The sequence below is a fragment of the Talpa europaea genome (genome assembly GCF_964194135.1).
Source record: "Talpa europaea genome assembly, chromosome: 5".
Classification (NCBI taxonomy): domain Eukaryota; kingdom Metazoa; phylum Chordata; class Mammalia; order Eulipotyphla; family Talpidae; genus Talpa; species Talpa europaea.
In genome coordinates, this window is record NC_140071.1 from 136984341 (window position 1) to 136998012 (window position 13672).

A 13672-nucleotide genomic window follows, 5' to 3' on the forward strand; every position below is an offset into this window, starting at 1 on the left:
CTGATGAGGGTAGAAGCGAGGGAAAGAGGGCATTTCAGAGAGAGGGAAGAGCCACACCAAGCCCCCAAAGGAAGTAGCAGGGGCTCAACATTTCCAGGCCATGAATTATAAGGCAGAACACAGATGGTGAGGCTGGGGCCACAGTGCTAAGCACGGTGTCGTGTTCCCTGCCCCCACTTACAAGCAGCCACCTGGGACCAGGAGCAGGGTGGAGCCGAGTGGCCAGGTGAAACGCCAAGACACAGAAGGTAGGTGAATTCTGGGACCTCTTGCTCCTCTGGCTTTACTTGTTCCCAGGGACTTGGGGAACTTGGAAGGAGACTCAAGGTGGGTAAGACACCTGAAAGACACCTGAAAGAAACATGTGGGTGACCGACACGTGGAAGAGACCATGGCAGCCAGTATCTTGATTTGTACTTTGATTTGCTCCTTTTGTCCTGACTGTCCCGACTTTTCCACCAGAAGGGGCCTTAGACTTGTGGCAGGCTTTTGAGTCTCAGCGGCCCTGCTTCGGGCCAGCCCTGTTTTGCTGGGTGTTTGCTCACAAGGAGATGGGTGATTTGGGGTATTTGGGGGAGAAACTATTCTTGGGAATAGCCTTCTTCTCTGCTCACTCTTTGCACACTGATTCTACTAAAGAGCTATCACACTTAGAATCACCGTAATATTCCTTTGCCTTTGTACACACAGGTGGCCAGATTCCTTTCAAGCGTGCACCCCTTAATAGTTTGGCATCCCCGAGTACCCCACAGTTGCACGCTAACAGGGTCATGGGGAATTTGAATACCGTGAAAAGGAGCTGGGACTCCCCTGTGGTGGGGAGAGCTTCGAATGCACGTAGGGCAGCCCGGCCTTAGTCCAACCTGCATTCCAGGCAGGCCCTCTGGTGCCACCGTGGGAAGCGGGGCTGGCAAGAGGTGAGGACTTCGCGGCCCATACAACTACTCAGTCTAGCTCTGCAGCTCAAAAGCAGCCAGGGGTGGACGGGGATGAATGGATGTGGCTGTGTTCCAAGGAAACCTTATAGAAATGTGGGCGGACTGACAGATTCTTAGTACTTCATCATCTCAAAAAGAGCACGAATCAAAGAGGATCAGTGCCCTGCTCAAAACTGTCCTGTGATCACCAACTTCCTAAGCCCCCAGGCTCCAGCAGCCTCTTCCTCCCTCATCAGCTCCAGGTCCTGCTGCTTCTACCCTTGCTGACTTCACTCCAGCCACACTGGGCTTCTGCTGCTTCCTGGAGACTCCCAGGCGAGCCACAAACTAGGACCTCAGCACCAGCTGCTCCCCCTTCAGGAATGCTGTTCACCCAGAATGTGGCCCGACTCATTCCGTTAGATTTTCCATGGCTTTATTCAAATACCTCTCTCCAGGGACACCTGTTCTGACCCACTCTGTCTAAAATTGCTCTCACTCCTCTCCCAGCAAGCTCAGTCCTCTACCCCGGATAAAATATTCCCTTCACAGCACTTATTACTGCCTGACATCATATTCCTTTTTTGTTTGTTTGTTTTCTGGTTTCTCATCTGTTTTCTCTCCCTGGAATAGAGCTCCATTAGAGCAGATAATTCTGTCTTGCTCACCGTAATATCCCGGCACCTAGAATATTGCCTGGCACATCATTGACAAAAAGTAAGTGTCTATTAAATGACCGAATGAACAAATTTCCGCCCCAAGCACCCAAACAACCCACATGATGTGGGTTTATCGGGAGAGGCCAAAGCCTTGTCTGAAATGGTGATTCTCATTTCTTTCTCGGTTTGTATTTATAGTTCTTATTCAGATTTCTATACAGTGATCTCAGCTTTTCTCAGGGGCTCCTGGCATCTGATGACAAGTCCATCCTAAAAAAAAATCTGGGATGCTTTATAAGCAGGTGTGTCCTTTGTAACCCCCAGAAATGCCAAGTACCCAAAATCACTGAAAAAAAAAAAAAAACACTATTGCTTTAATGACAAAGGGGATTCTGGGCTTTAATGGGAGAGAGGCGAGGTGCAACAGAGGCACAGAGGCAAGAGGGATGCAGGCTGAAGTGGGCAAAGTACACGCTTTGAAGTGAGCTCCATGGAGGTGGCCTAATGAGGTTTAAAAATTCCAGCATCATCACCTGCTGGGCCAGAGGAAGGGAAACTCTCCAGAGACCATCTAGCTCCCTCGCTACTGTAAATGTGCTCATGTTGGTCACCTGGGAGCTTGTTAGCCGCCCAGAACCTCAGGACTCAGGTCCTACACTTCCCCAGTCTGATGATTCCCCTGGCAGGCAGCCAGTCCCCTGTGTGGGATCCTCACCTGGCAGTGACGCGCCTCCCCTACCCAGGTCTTTGGTTTGGTCTACCAAGCTTCATCGTGCTCAGAGTTATTATAGAATGTTATTTTGCTTCCCACCTTTTAGAAAACAAAGAAAATTATATAAAAAAAAATAAAAAGTCAGGTGCCTTTTTGTTGAAGACCTGGAATCTGGCAGCTTGGACTTAGGGCATCATTTTGTGTTAGGCACGGGTAGGTGCCATGAGCCTCAGGAAACTCCAGGACACTGGACATCAGCTTAGGCCCAGACTGAGCAAGTGATTATGAAGGAGAGAGTAGAGTGTTCTCCACGGGAGATGCGAGGTCAGGTCACCTCCCCACACCCTGCCAGTTACTGTCCCTGTATCTAAGGACCCCTCTCCAATATATACTTTAGATGAAACACAGCTTAAGAAACCTTTAAGCTAAAAACCCCTCTAGGCTAATGCTATGGAATCCATCATAAAGAGGTCACAGACCCGAGGAGACAGGAGTTCTAAAGATGGAATGACCTCACGGAAAGAAGAGCAAAGAAAGAAAGGCCCCTCCACCCTCTAGTTCTGCTGGGTTCAGCTGTTGAAATAGAGTCTCCGCCTTGCTCAGAGAGCAGCCCGCAGGCCCTGTCCCTGAAGCTGACGCCCTGATGCATGAGCTTTAATCAGTTCTTGCTCTGTACCTGCGGGATTAGCGCCTCTACTATTTCTCTGAGAACTCAAGCCCCCAGAATCTGGTAACAATTTAGAGACCCTGATGAGGGTCACTGAGAAGGCCGTGTGCAGGGGGCCTATTTGCAGAGAGCAGAGAAGAAACACAAAGAGCTCACACGTAAGAGTGAAAAAACAAGTCACAGGCTCTGTGCCACCAGCCAGCTGTGTGAGCACATGGGTACCCCTTGGCCTCCCGGGGCTTCCGTTCTTCCAGGATTAAATTAGGTTAATAGCAGCACACACCTCTTATTCAGTTAATGCAAATAATGTGTGCAAAATGCTTAGCTCACTGCCTAACCCATCAAGTGCCCATTCAATAAATGAGAGTGATTATTATACATCAACCCAGGAAGAAAATTATCTAACTACAGTACCTGGTGAGACCTTAGAGGATGATAAACCAAAAATGTAGGTCCAGTGAAGAAATGGAGAGAGAAAATCTTATTCCTCTAATCTAGTGAAAGAAGAGACTTCAGAGCAAGCAAAATTGTGATGTACAAACAGCTCTGAGATTACAATATAAATTAATCAAGGGAATTATTCTTCCTTTCAGAGGATTTAGACTAAGGAGCAATGGCCTGGAGCTATAGAAGGGGAAATTTGGGTGAGATACAGCAAGACAAGGATGTTCTCAGCAGGGAAAGTAATTAGGAAATGAAATAGACTCCCTGGGGCTGGGGTGGAGGAAACTTCCCTGCAGTAATCAAGGAAAAATGAGGGGGAGAGGACAAAGCAGGCAATAGTGGCAAAATTCCCACCCACTGTGGCTGGAGGGGTGTTTCTACACTTTTTAAGGGATCCATCACACAGTCAATCAGCAGTCATTTACGATCGCCAATGTTCTCACGTCCTGGATGGAGTAAAAGGCAGGGAGAATGCTGTTCTGAGGCCATGTATGGTCTCGTAGAGGGAGTAGAAGGGACTAGTCCCATCTGACAGGGGGCCGCCTTCCCACCTGGGATAGCGCTCAACTGATTTTTCTTTGTTTATTGTTTCTTTGCTGACCAAATAATTTTATAGCTTTACAATATCACAGAACAAAATGGAGGTGTTAGGCTTGACCATTGATAGGCTGGATCGTATGTAGACAATTAAAAAAATCCTTTTTTCTGTAATTCCTTTTCAATGTAATGATGTTCTATTATGCAATGGGGCCATTCTTTTGGTGAAATAGGAGAAAAATAGGAAAAATCCTGAGACAAAGTCAAGATTGACACCTAACTCTATGGTAAGGAAATTCAGCAGACAAAGTATGGAAACAACATAAGTGCCAGAGAACAGAGGAGTGGATTAAAAAAAAAAAAACAGGTGTGTGTAAATATATATATATATATATATATATAAATAATGGAATACTAGTCAACTACCAAAATATTAAATGAAATCTTGTCATTGTCGACAACATGGATGGAGCTGGGGGCATGATGTTACAAAACTAAGTCAGAAGAAAGTCAAATACCAGATGATTTCACTCAAATGTGGTATATAAAGAAACAAAACAGAGGAACAGACAAAACTAACTCAAAATCACCCTATAAATCTGACTGTAGAATTGAGGCAACCAGAGGGGGAATGGTGGGGGTGGGGAGCCAAGTGGACAGAGGACCCCAGTGGACCATGGTGAAGAATGATGGCTGCTTTGGGGGAGGGTGTGATGTAGTAACTTAGAGCTGAAGAGGTGTGAATCTGTACCCCAGAATCATACACAGTTTTGTAAACCGATGTTACCTCCATAAAAATAATACAATTAAAAAAAAAGAATGGCATTGGAGGAAGAATCTCTGTACAGAGCTGACTAAACTTTGTAAAAACAGCAGTAATATTGATGCTACAGCTCATATGCTTACTAGGGACAAGACACATATTGCCTAATTTAATTCTTTTTAATATTGTGTGCAGAAAGTACAATTATTTCCATTTGACCAAAGAAGACATTTGTAGCAGAGGATTCTCTTTTCCACACTTTCCCTTCACCTTGCGCCATTAGACGATCCACACTAGATGATAATGAGGTACCAATGAGATGGGTGATCTGCTGTTACAATGGTGAGATGGTGGAGGGGCTCAGAACACATCCCAAAAGGGAATAGAGAGAAACCAGACAGAGTTAGATAAAGCCAAATTCAAAAGCTGACTACAGAACTAAGGCATGTAGGGGAGCGAGGCACACAAAGTAGGAAGGGAGCACATGGACTCTGGGTGCTTGGATGGTGGGAGCATCACCAGGGGAGTGGCTGTAAATTACCAGGGGAGTGGCTGTATTTCCAAGATACAAACAAGGTTGTAAACCAACACTATCCCAATAAAAAAAAAGTAATAAAATTAAATTTCAAAAAAAGGGAGTTCAATCTACAAGAGCCATAGCGTCTTTTTAAAATTCTTTTCTTTCCAGGGCCTCCCCGGTGGCGCAGCGGTTGAGCGCTGGGTTGTGAAGCTGCCCGCAGCCTCTGCAGCGCCGGTTCGATCCCCGGCTGCTCCCCGGCCACCGGAGGAGGGTCCCACATGGCGCGCAGACCTCCCTTGCCGCCCGCTGCTCCCCTCAGCAGTGTCCTTCGGTCCTTCTGCCTGTTCTGCTCCCAGCTCTGGCTCTGGTGAATTCTCTCACCCTCCCGCGCTTCTGACTGTACCCAGTGCATGTATGGACAGGGCAGACAAACAAACAAACAAATAAATAAAACATGCCTCTATTAAAAAAAAAAAATTCTTTTCTTTCCTTTAACATTTAAAAGGAATGCTGATTGTAATGAAAGCACAAACCTGGGCCTCCCTGGTTAAGCACCACACTATGAAGCAATCTGCAGCCTCTGCAGCACGAGTTCGATCCCCGGCCGGCCAGGGAGCTACACACATGGTGCAGCAGACCTCTCCTGTCTCACCTGCTGCTCCCCTCAGCAGTGTATTTCAGTCAGTCTGCCTGTTCTGCTCCCCACTCTGTCTCTGGTGAATCCTCTCACCTCCCCCCCACATCTCTGGCCTGTACCTCAGCCCAGCTCTTGTATGCATAAATATATAAATCTTTAAAAAAAAAAAAAAGCACAAACCATTTGAAAAAATAAAAAAAAAAAAGAAATGAAAGGAAAACCATGCGGTCTGGAGTATGGGGTGTCTCCTTGAGATGGGCGAGGTTGGCCTCCCCTCCGCCTGACCCGTGATGCACCTGCACGCCTGTCTCCACAGGCTGCCCAGAGGCATGGACTGACCCACCCTAACAAAAATCCACCCTGGAACTCAGTGCCTTAAAACACCCCCCACGCATTGCTTCCCTGTCCTGCGGGGCGGCCACTCCTGCTGACCTGCCCTGCTCAGCCGGCCTCTCCTGGCCGTGGTGCAGCCAGCCCTGCTGGTGGGTGCTAACCCCACCACCCATGGGCCCCTGGGCCGTGCTGGTCGCACATCCTCCCTCCAGTCGGCGACCCTGCAGGGCACAGCAAGCGCAGAGCCCCCAGGCCTCCTGAGTGCAGAGCAGTGACCTGCTCCGGACCAAGATGGCACCTCGTTGGGCAGGAAGATTTCGTGAAGTTAATTTTACAAGGAACACACGGAGGCTGGAGACAGTTTCAATTGTCCTAATAAGAGCTGAGCTGGAAGAGGGAAGGCGAGAGACGGGGAAAAGTGAGAGCCTTTTGTGCTTCAGTTGAAAGAAACAAAGGTTAGAGGCAGAACGTGCGGGGGAAATCTACACGGCCCCGCTGGGGAAAGCAAGTCTCAAAATGTTTTACTGGGAACAAGGGGGAGACCTCCTGGGACGGCTGGGTGCAGCTCTTGGCTCGGGACTGGCTTGCTCGCGCTTCTCCTGCAGCTGTGGTGAGGAGGCTGGGCTGGCGGCAGGCTCCCGCCACAGCCAGCCTAATAAACATGTCACAGACACTTCAGTTCAGGACCTACTCGGTGACACGGAACCTCGGGGATAAATCATTCCTAACTCTAAATGAAGGCTGGCAATGAAATGGCCTTTTCTAGAAGGAGATGACCAGTTCACCTCACTGCACATAAATTTTGTCTTCATTTGAAATTGGAAGAAATCTTGCAGATGCTTCTTCCTGATTAAGCACGTTGTAAATCCCGGGCAACAGAGGGACAGCCAGCCTCTCTCCGGCTTCCCGAGTCTAATGCATTCCAGAACAGCATCTTGCCACGCGCAGAAGTCCCCCAATATTTTGTCTGGGGACCTCAGAAACTTACTGCAGCAAATCACAACTTGCTAACTCAAAAATGTTTCCAAGTTATTTCTGAAGCCACATGGTTGTCTTGAGACTGTTTCTTCATTATCTGCCACAGGGATTTGTAGAGACTCCAAGCACCAGCCGTTTGTGTCCTAGTGCCCGGGCAAAAATGCCATGCGAGGAGTCTGCTGGCCATCTCAATGCCTGAAGAACAAGCTCATGAATTAGCAGTTGCTGTAAACTGAACGCTAACCTCTTGAAGATCTCTATGCCTGGTGAGGTAGGGACGGACCAGGATGTGGGGTGGCATCACAGAGTGCCCTGTTTGCACAGCAGCAGCGGCGAACAGCAGACCCTGTTATGTGCAAGAATCAGAGTCGGAGACCTAGAAAGCTGGGCTGGTTCCTAAGTCTCAAAGCCTAGAGGCTGAGCTTACAAGTAGAGCATGTTAAGCTTCTGTTTAAATCCTTCAGTGGCTGCCGGAATCCTTAGAGCAAGTGTCTGCTCCTCTGGAGGAAAAGGTTGCCTAAACCAAGTCCAAACTCATCTCCCCAACATCGCCTCCATCAGTCATCCACCCTCTGGTAAACTCTTAGCTGTGCCAGTTAAGTCCAAGAATAAAAGCAGTCCCACAGCTAAGCCTGCCCAGCTATGCGTCTTTGCACACTATATGGTGGCAGGCCCTCTCTGCTGCTCCAGGCAGCAAAGGGAACATGCTTCTTCCAGAAGTCTCCCCCGAGGATTTCCTTCTGCAGAGCTCCCAGCCAGCCAGGTGCTGCCTCCATCCAGCTCCCTGAAGCCCAGTGTGCTTGGTGCATTCTCTGTCCACAACCGGGCTCTTAAGCAGGAAGGAATTTCCCTCACACCCGTCAGGGAGCACCTGCCAATCAGCGTGACGTCCCCTCAGGGAGTTTGTGTCTCCAGAGAGGGGAGACCAGTGTCACTCATTTATTCATGCATTCATCAGCTCCTCCTGGTTGAGTGCCATCTACCTGCCACCCTGTCCATTATCTGTTGATATGCAACAAATCACTTCAAAACTTAGTTAAAATGAAAACCTACCATCCAGTATTTTTCTTTTTCTTTCTGGCTTATTTCGCTGAGCATGATCCCTTCCAGCGCCATCCATGTTGCTGCAAATTGCATGTGTTTATCTTTTTTGAATGCTGAGTAATATTCCATGGTGTATATGTACCACATCTTCTTGATCCAGTCATCTATTTTTGGGCATTTGGGTTGTTTCCATAGCTTGGCTATTGTAAACAGTGCTGCTGTAAACATAGGGGTGCAGGAATCAAAATCAACAAACAACTATAAGCCAGAGACACAGTGGGGAGAGGTGCGGGTAAGAAGGATTATGGTCAAAATAAGGGGGGTGGGAATTGTATGGGGAATATAACCAAGATGAAAAAGCATACGTTGTGCAAAAATTAAAAATGATGTAAAAAAATATATAGAATAAAGTTTTTAAAAATGAAACAAAGTGGATGAACTGATGAAGCAAAAAAAAAAAAAAACCGATAACCTATATAACGCACTTAGCAGAGGGCCTCCCCCAAAGCAAAAAAAAAAAGAAAGAAAAGAAAGAAAACCTAGATGTTTTGAACAGCCGCAACCACTTTCAGGATCACCATTCTGCAGTGCGGGCCGGGCTCAGGGGAACAAGTCGTGTCTGCTCCACCGTGGAGGCCCAGCCAGGGCAGCACGCCTGGCTGGGCGAGAGCTTTCCCACCCACCTATGGTGCCTCTTTCAGGATTGTCTGTGAGAGCAGAACAAGGGCCACTTTCCCCTGAAATACACATTGTCATCTCAAATAGTTAATCAAGAACAAGGAAGGGAGGATTCCAGAAGTATTCACAGTCAAATCCTTCAATCCTGCCCTGAGCGCCAGGGAGTCTGAGCATTTAAAAGAGGCTTTCTCCTGCAGTGACTCCCCGATCCTCTTCTGAGGCGGGATCACCACCTAAGCCCACGGCAAGGCTGGGGCTTATCTGTGGCCACGTGACGGCACCTCCACTGCCTCCCTGCTCCCATCACTCAGATGTCTCTGTTGGGTTCCGTGAAGGGAGAGGATATTAGAGCCTCTAAAAAAAAGACAAAACTGTCCATCACTTTTACAGTTTTTCCTGCTGCAAGAAGGAAATAGGGGGAGCTCAGGACCCTTTTGTAAATAAGTGAACCCATAGCTCAAACGAGACAGGCTGGATTCAAGATGATGCCCGGTGTAGCCAGGTCCCATCATTTCACAATATCCTTTCTCATCTTCCCTCCATCACCCTGTGGCCCAAGAAACACAGAAGGCGTCATAGGCTTGATTTCATTAGTCTTCAGAAAATCGAGGGGGCTGGACGCGGGCATCTGAATCCTCTGTGCCTGCAGGATCTGTGTCCAGAGAGCGGAGCCTTGCCAGGTCAAACACGAAGAGCCAGGCCCTAACTCAAGGTCAGCACTGTTCAAACTGCCTGTTAGGCTTAGAGGGCTCTGCAGCGGGGCCTGGGGACAGAGACTGCGCGCAGTGGGTACCTTGGTGGAGGAGACCTTTCATCCACCCACTTTCTCACCAGTTACACCAGTTACCCCAGGATCTGCCCAGAACCTGTCTTCTAATCGAATCCTGTATCTAACCTAGATCAATATCAATAAAACCTCTGTATCAGCAAAACCTATCTAATAAAATATTTGATAAAAATTGTAATAGTAATCATCTATAACCTGATATATATGTATTATTTGAAACATGTGATGTAATAATCTATAATAATAAATTATGATGAATAGGGCCTCCCCGGTGGCGCAGTGGTTGAGCACCGTGCTGTGGAGCTGTCCGCAGCCTCTGCAGCGTGGGTTCAAATTCTGGCCGGCCAGGGAGATTCCCACATGGCGCAGCAGACCTCTCCTGTCTCGCCCGCTGCTCCCCTCAGCAGTGTCTTCGGTCCTTTTGCCTGTTCTGCTCCCCGCTCTGTCTCTGGTGAATTCTCTCTCCCTCCCGCACCTCTGACTGTACCCCAGTTCTTGTATAAATAAATAAATCTTTTTAAAAAATTATAATGAATAAAATTCTAAATAACCTATATCTAACAAAATGCTGTTACTAATTACAGTTTACAACCAGGTCCCTGGCCTCCCTGAACAATCAGACCAACTGCCTAATCTCCTTTGATATGGACATGTGGAGCTCCCTCTGCCAGGAGGGGGCAGGATGAAGAGTCTCAGAGGCTCCCGGAGCTGTCTCCATAGTAGGCATCTCTGCCCTCCATTGGAAGAAAAGGTTCAAATACTGGTTGAAAACCATAGATAGAAAACCACTGCTCCTGGCCGCCAAAAGAAAACCAAAGTTGGCTAGACTCGCACAAATCTTAAATCACAGCAGGGCTAAGAGGGCGCATTGTCAAGGATTCAGAAGCTGGTTGGCAGGAGAGTTCTGTAACCTTTGCTTAATTAAAGTCACCGTTTGGACATGGCTATTATTTTTAAAGTTTGCTAATTTGAGAAGTATAAAATCTCCTTGCTCAATGTGTAGCTTAAATTAAGTATTATGTATTTTTCTCTCAAATTTAATCTCACAGCATAATTGACCCTGGAAAAATTTAATGTTGCTAAGTTCCAGGTTCCACATTTGCAAATGGAGCTAAGAAGCTGGACTGACAAAGGCCAGACCAGGAGGCATGTCTTCACCACTTCTGCCAGCAGGAGGGCTCACACTTGTCAAAATTTCTGTCAAGGAAGGGAATTGGTTTTCCTCCGTCCTCTACCTCTCTGACTTAACACAGAACTGGTATCTCAGGGAGCCCCCAGTGTTCTCAGGGGGAGTGCGTATGTTCTAAGACTACATGTAAATGATTTAAAGGCAGTGCCACGTTCTGCACTGTCTGCCTCCGCCTCTGCTGTGAAGCTCCCACCACCACGCTTGAGTTACAAGATCAGTAGGCAAAATGTCACCAGAATGACAGAAGGTGCCAATTAAGTAAAATAATTTATCATGGAAACACGAAGGATCCTAGAACTGTGTGCAAAGGGACTATTCTATTATTTTGATCTACATTTTTTTCTGGTAAATTTATGTCAATAAAATGACATAAATTCATTCTCATTAGGTATAATGAGTTCATCCAACTCAACTAATAATGTGGAACAGCTGGCAGGGTGACCTTCCAACGTGCTCTTTTCAGTGATGTCACAGAGCTGGTTGATTTGTGCTTCCTCGAGGGCACCAGGGGGCAGGGGCCGCGGCAGGTCAGTACACAATGGCTGTGAGACCCACCTCTCACTTGCTGCTGTGTGTCGAGCCTTCTCCCTCCAACCGCAGTACCCGAAGTGCACCGGCAGCAAATGTAGGCCTTTGGGATGTTTGGAGAAAGGCAAGGAGGCAGGAAGGGAGTAGGAAAAAGTTGGGGGAAGAGGGACATAATGACACGATGGTGGAGGACTGTGGTTGTTCTGGTGGGGGTAACAACCCCTCAACTGGGAGACGCCATACTTCTAAAACACCCCCCAAAAATTAAATTATCTTGAATTAAATAAAAACATTATCCTGAATTTTGTATTAATCATTTTCTCACGTCTCTTTATGATTTTTCCCATGGCAAACCTCAAACAATATAATATTTAGATTTGCCTGCTTTGGAACGTTGGATAAAAGAATCATATATTCTGGAAAGTGTTCTTTTCTGCAACTTTGAGAAATAATGGTAAATATAAACTGATTTCTCGAATTTCATTGATAGATGGTATTTCAGCATATGAATGCATCATACCTTGTTTCTTAACTCTACTGCAATGGGCTTTTGATTATTCCTAGCATTTTGCTATGATAAATAACAAATATTCTTCTATAGAAGCCCTACAGCAAATGTTGCAAGAATTTCCCCAGGGCAATTCTCCTCAAATTTTTTTTTGCAGAAGTATCTGCTAGAACTTTTTAAAAGCTACATATTTCCTCAGAATTTTTCAAGAGGCCTCATAACTGTAAAAACTATAATGTATGTCATGTTATAACTATGGTAAAACCTTGTGATAAAGCTAATTTATAAAGCCATTCGTGGTTGGCAGCCTCTTCCACCAATTCTGACTCTCAAATGAGTTTCAGCTGTGGAAGTAAAAGGGCCAGAAAGGGAGAGAGAGGAAAGAAGGCGATGAAGCAGCAGGCTGTTTCAGGGTCCAGCAAATGAAAGGTGGGTCCCTATGACTCCAGGAATTTTCCAGCCCAAGTTTCCTGGAGCAGAATGAAAAACGGACTTCAACCAATAGAGGTTCCTGGAGCTGCTGCCACCTTTCTGGACCTTCCAGAAAGTTACAAAACATAGAAATTTATATCCCCAGCTGGATATGGGAGAAATGGTATTAGGGAAAAATGGCTCAAGTTTTTGAATTTTAAGTTTTATGCAACAAGTCACTTAGTAACCCAACATCCATCAGCTGACAGCTTGATCTGATCCTTTCTTGATTTGGTTGAAGGAAGTGTAAGCTACTTCACTTGTACAAACTTTGTCAGTCCTTTGAAGTAGTCATTTCTTTTCTGTTTCTAGGAAATATAACAAAGAGTCTTTATCATATTATCTCTTACAGAAAGATTTATCAAATCACTACTTGTTATACTTGTGTTTTTTCAGTTAGAGTCACCTTGTTCAAGATGATACTTGGAGAGGGTTAGGAAAAGGAAATATTTCTTTTCATCAAATTTTGCTGATATATTTCTGATAAAATGCTTTCTAGCTGATCAGATGTTTTTAAAATATTTTCACCTAGACCTCAGAAATGAGGCTAAAACTCATTCAATATGTGGATAACATCCAGTATATAACTAAACAGGCAAACTAATGTAGTTTTAACCAATCAGCCAGGACAGACTGACTTTGTGTCAGAAAAATACTAGTACTGTATCGCAAATTAAATAAATGTGTTACTATGAAGCTTTAACAAACATTTTGCTTGTACTTTGTAATTCTAAGGTAGATAATAGGCAAATGACTGGATGGATGGGTGGATGGGTGGATGGATGGATGGATGGATAGACAGATAGATGGGTAGGTAGTAGAGATAGATCCTTGCTCTAAACTTACTACCTGCGTGAAATAAAACACTATCTTCTTTGATATTCACATAAATGGTGCATTTTGGGACTATCTTCTTTGATATTCACATAAATGGTGCATTTTGGGAAGCAGAGATTTCAAGAGGCAATATCACTAAATAAAAACTGTCACCACTCCTCATGTACTAAGGACATCCTAATATGAATCAAAATGTCCCATGCTAGCACAATAATTTGCACTTAACAGTAAAATTTATAAGACTGGGAAAATATAAGCCCTAACAGGTTTATGGTAGCTTGACTGAAGGACTCAGAAGAATACCCTGCATTGCCTCCTTGGTAGCCCCCAAGGAATTTTATATCCTTGCACAGAGCAAGAAGTTCTCTTTTTTATTATTATTTTTATATATTTTTTATATTTTTTACATCATTGTTCATTTTTAAACAATATTTGCTTCCCCCCACCCCTCAGGTGTAGTCCC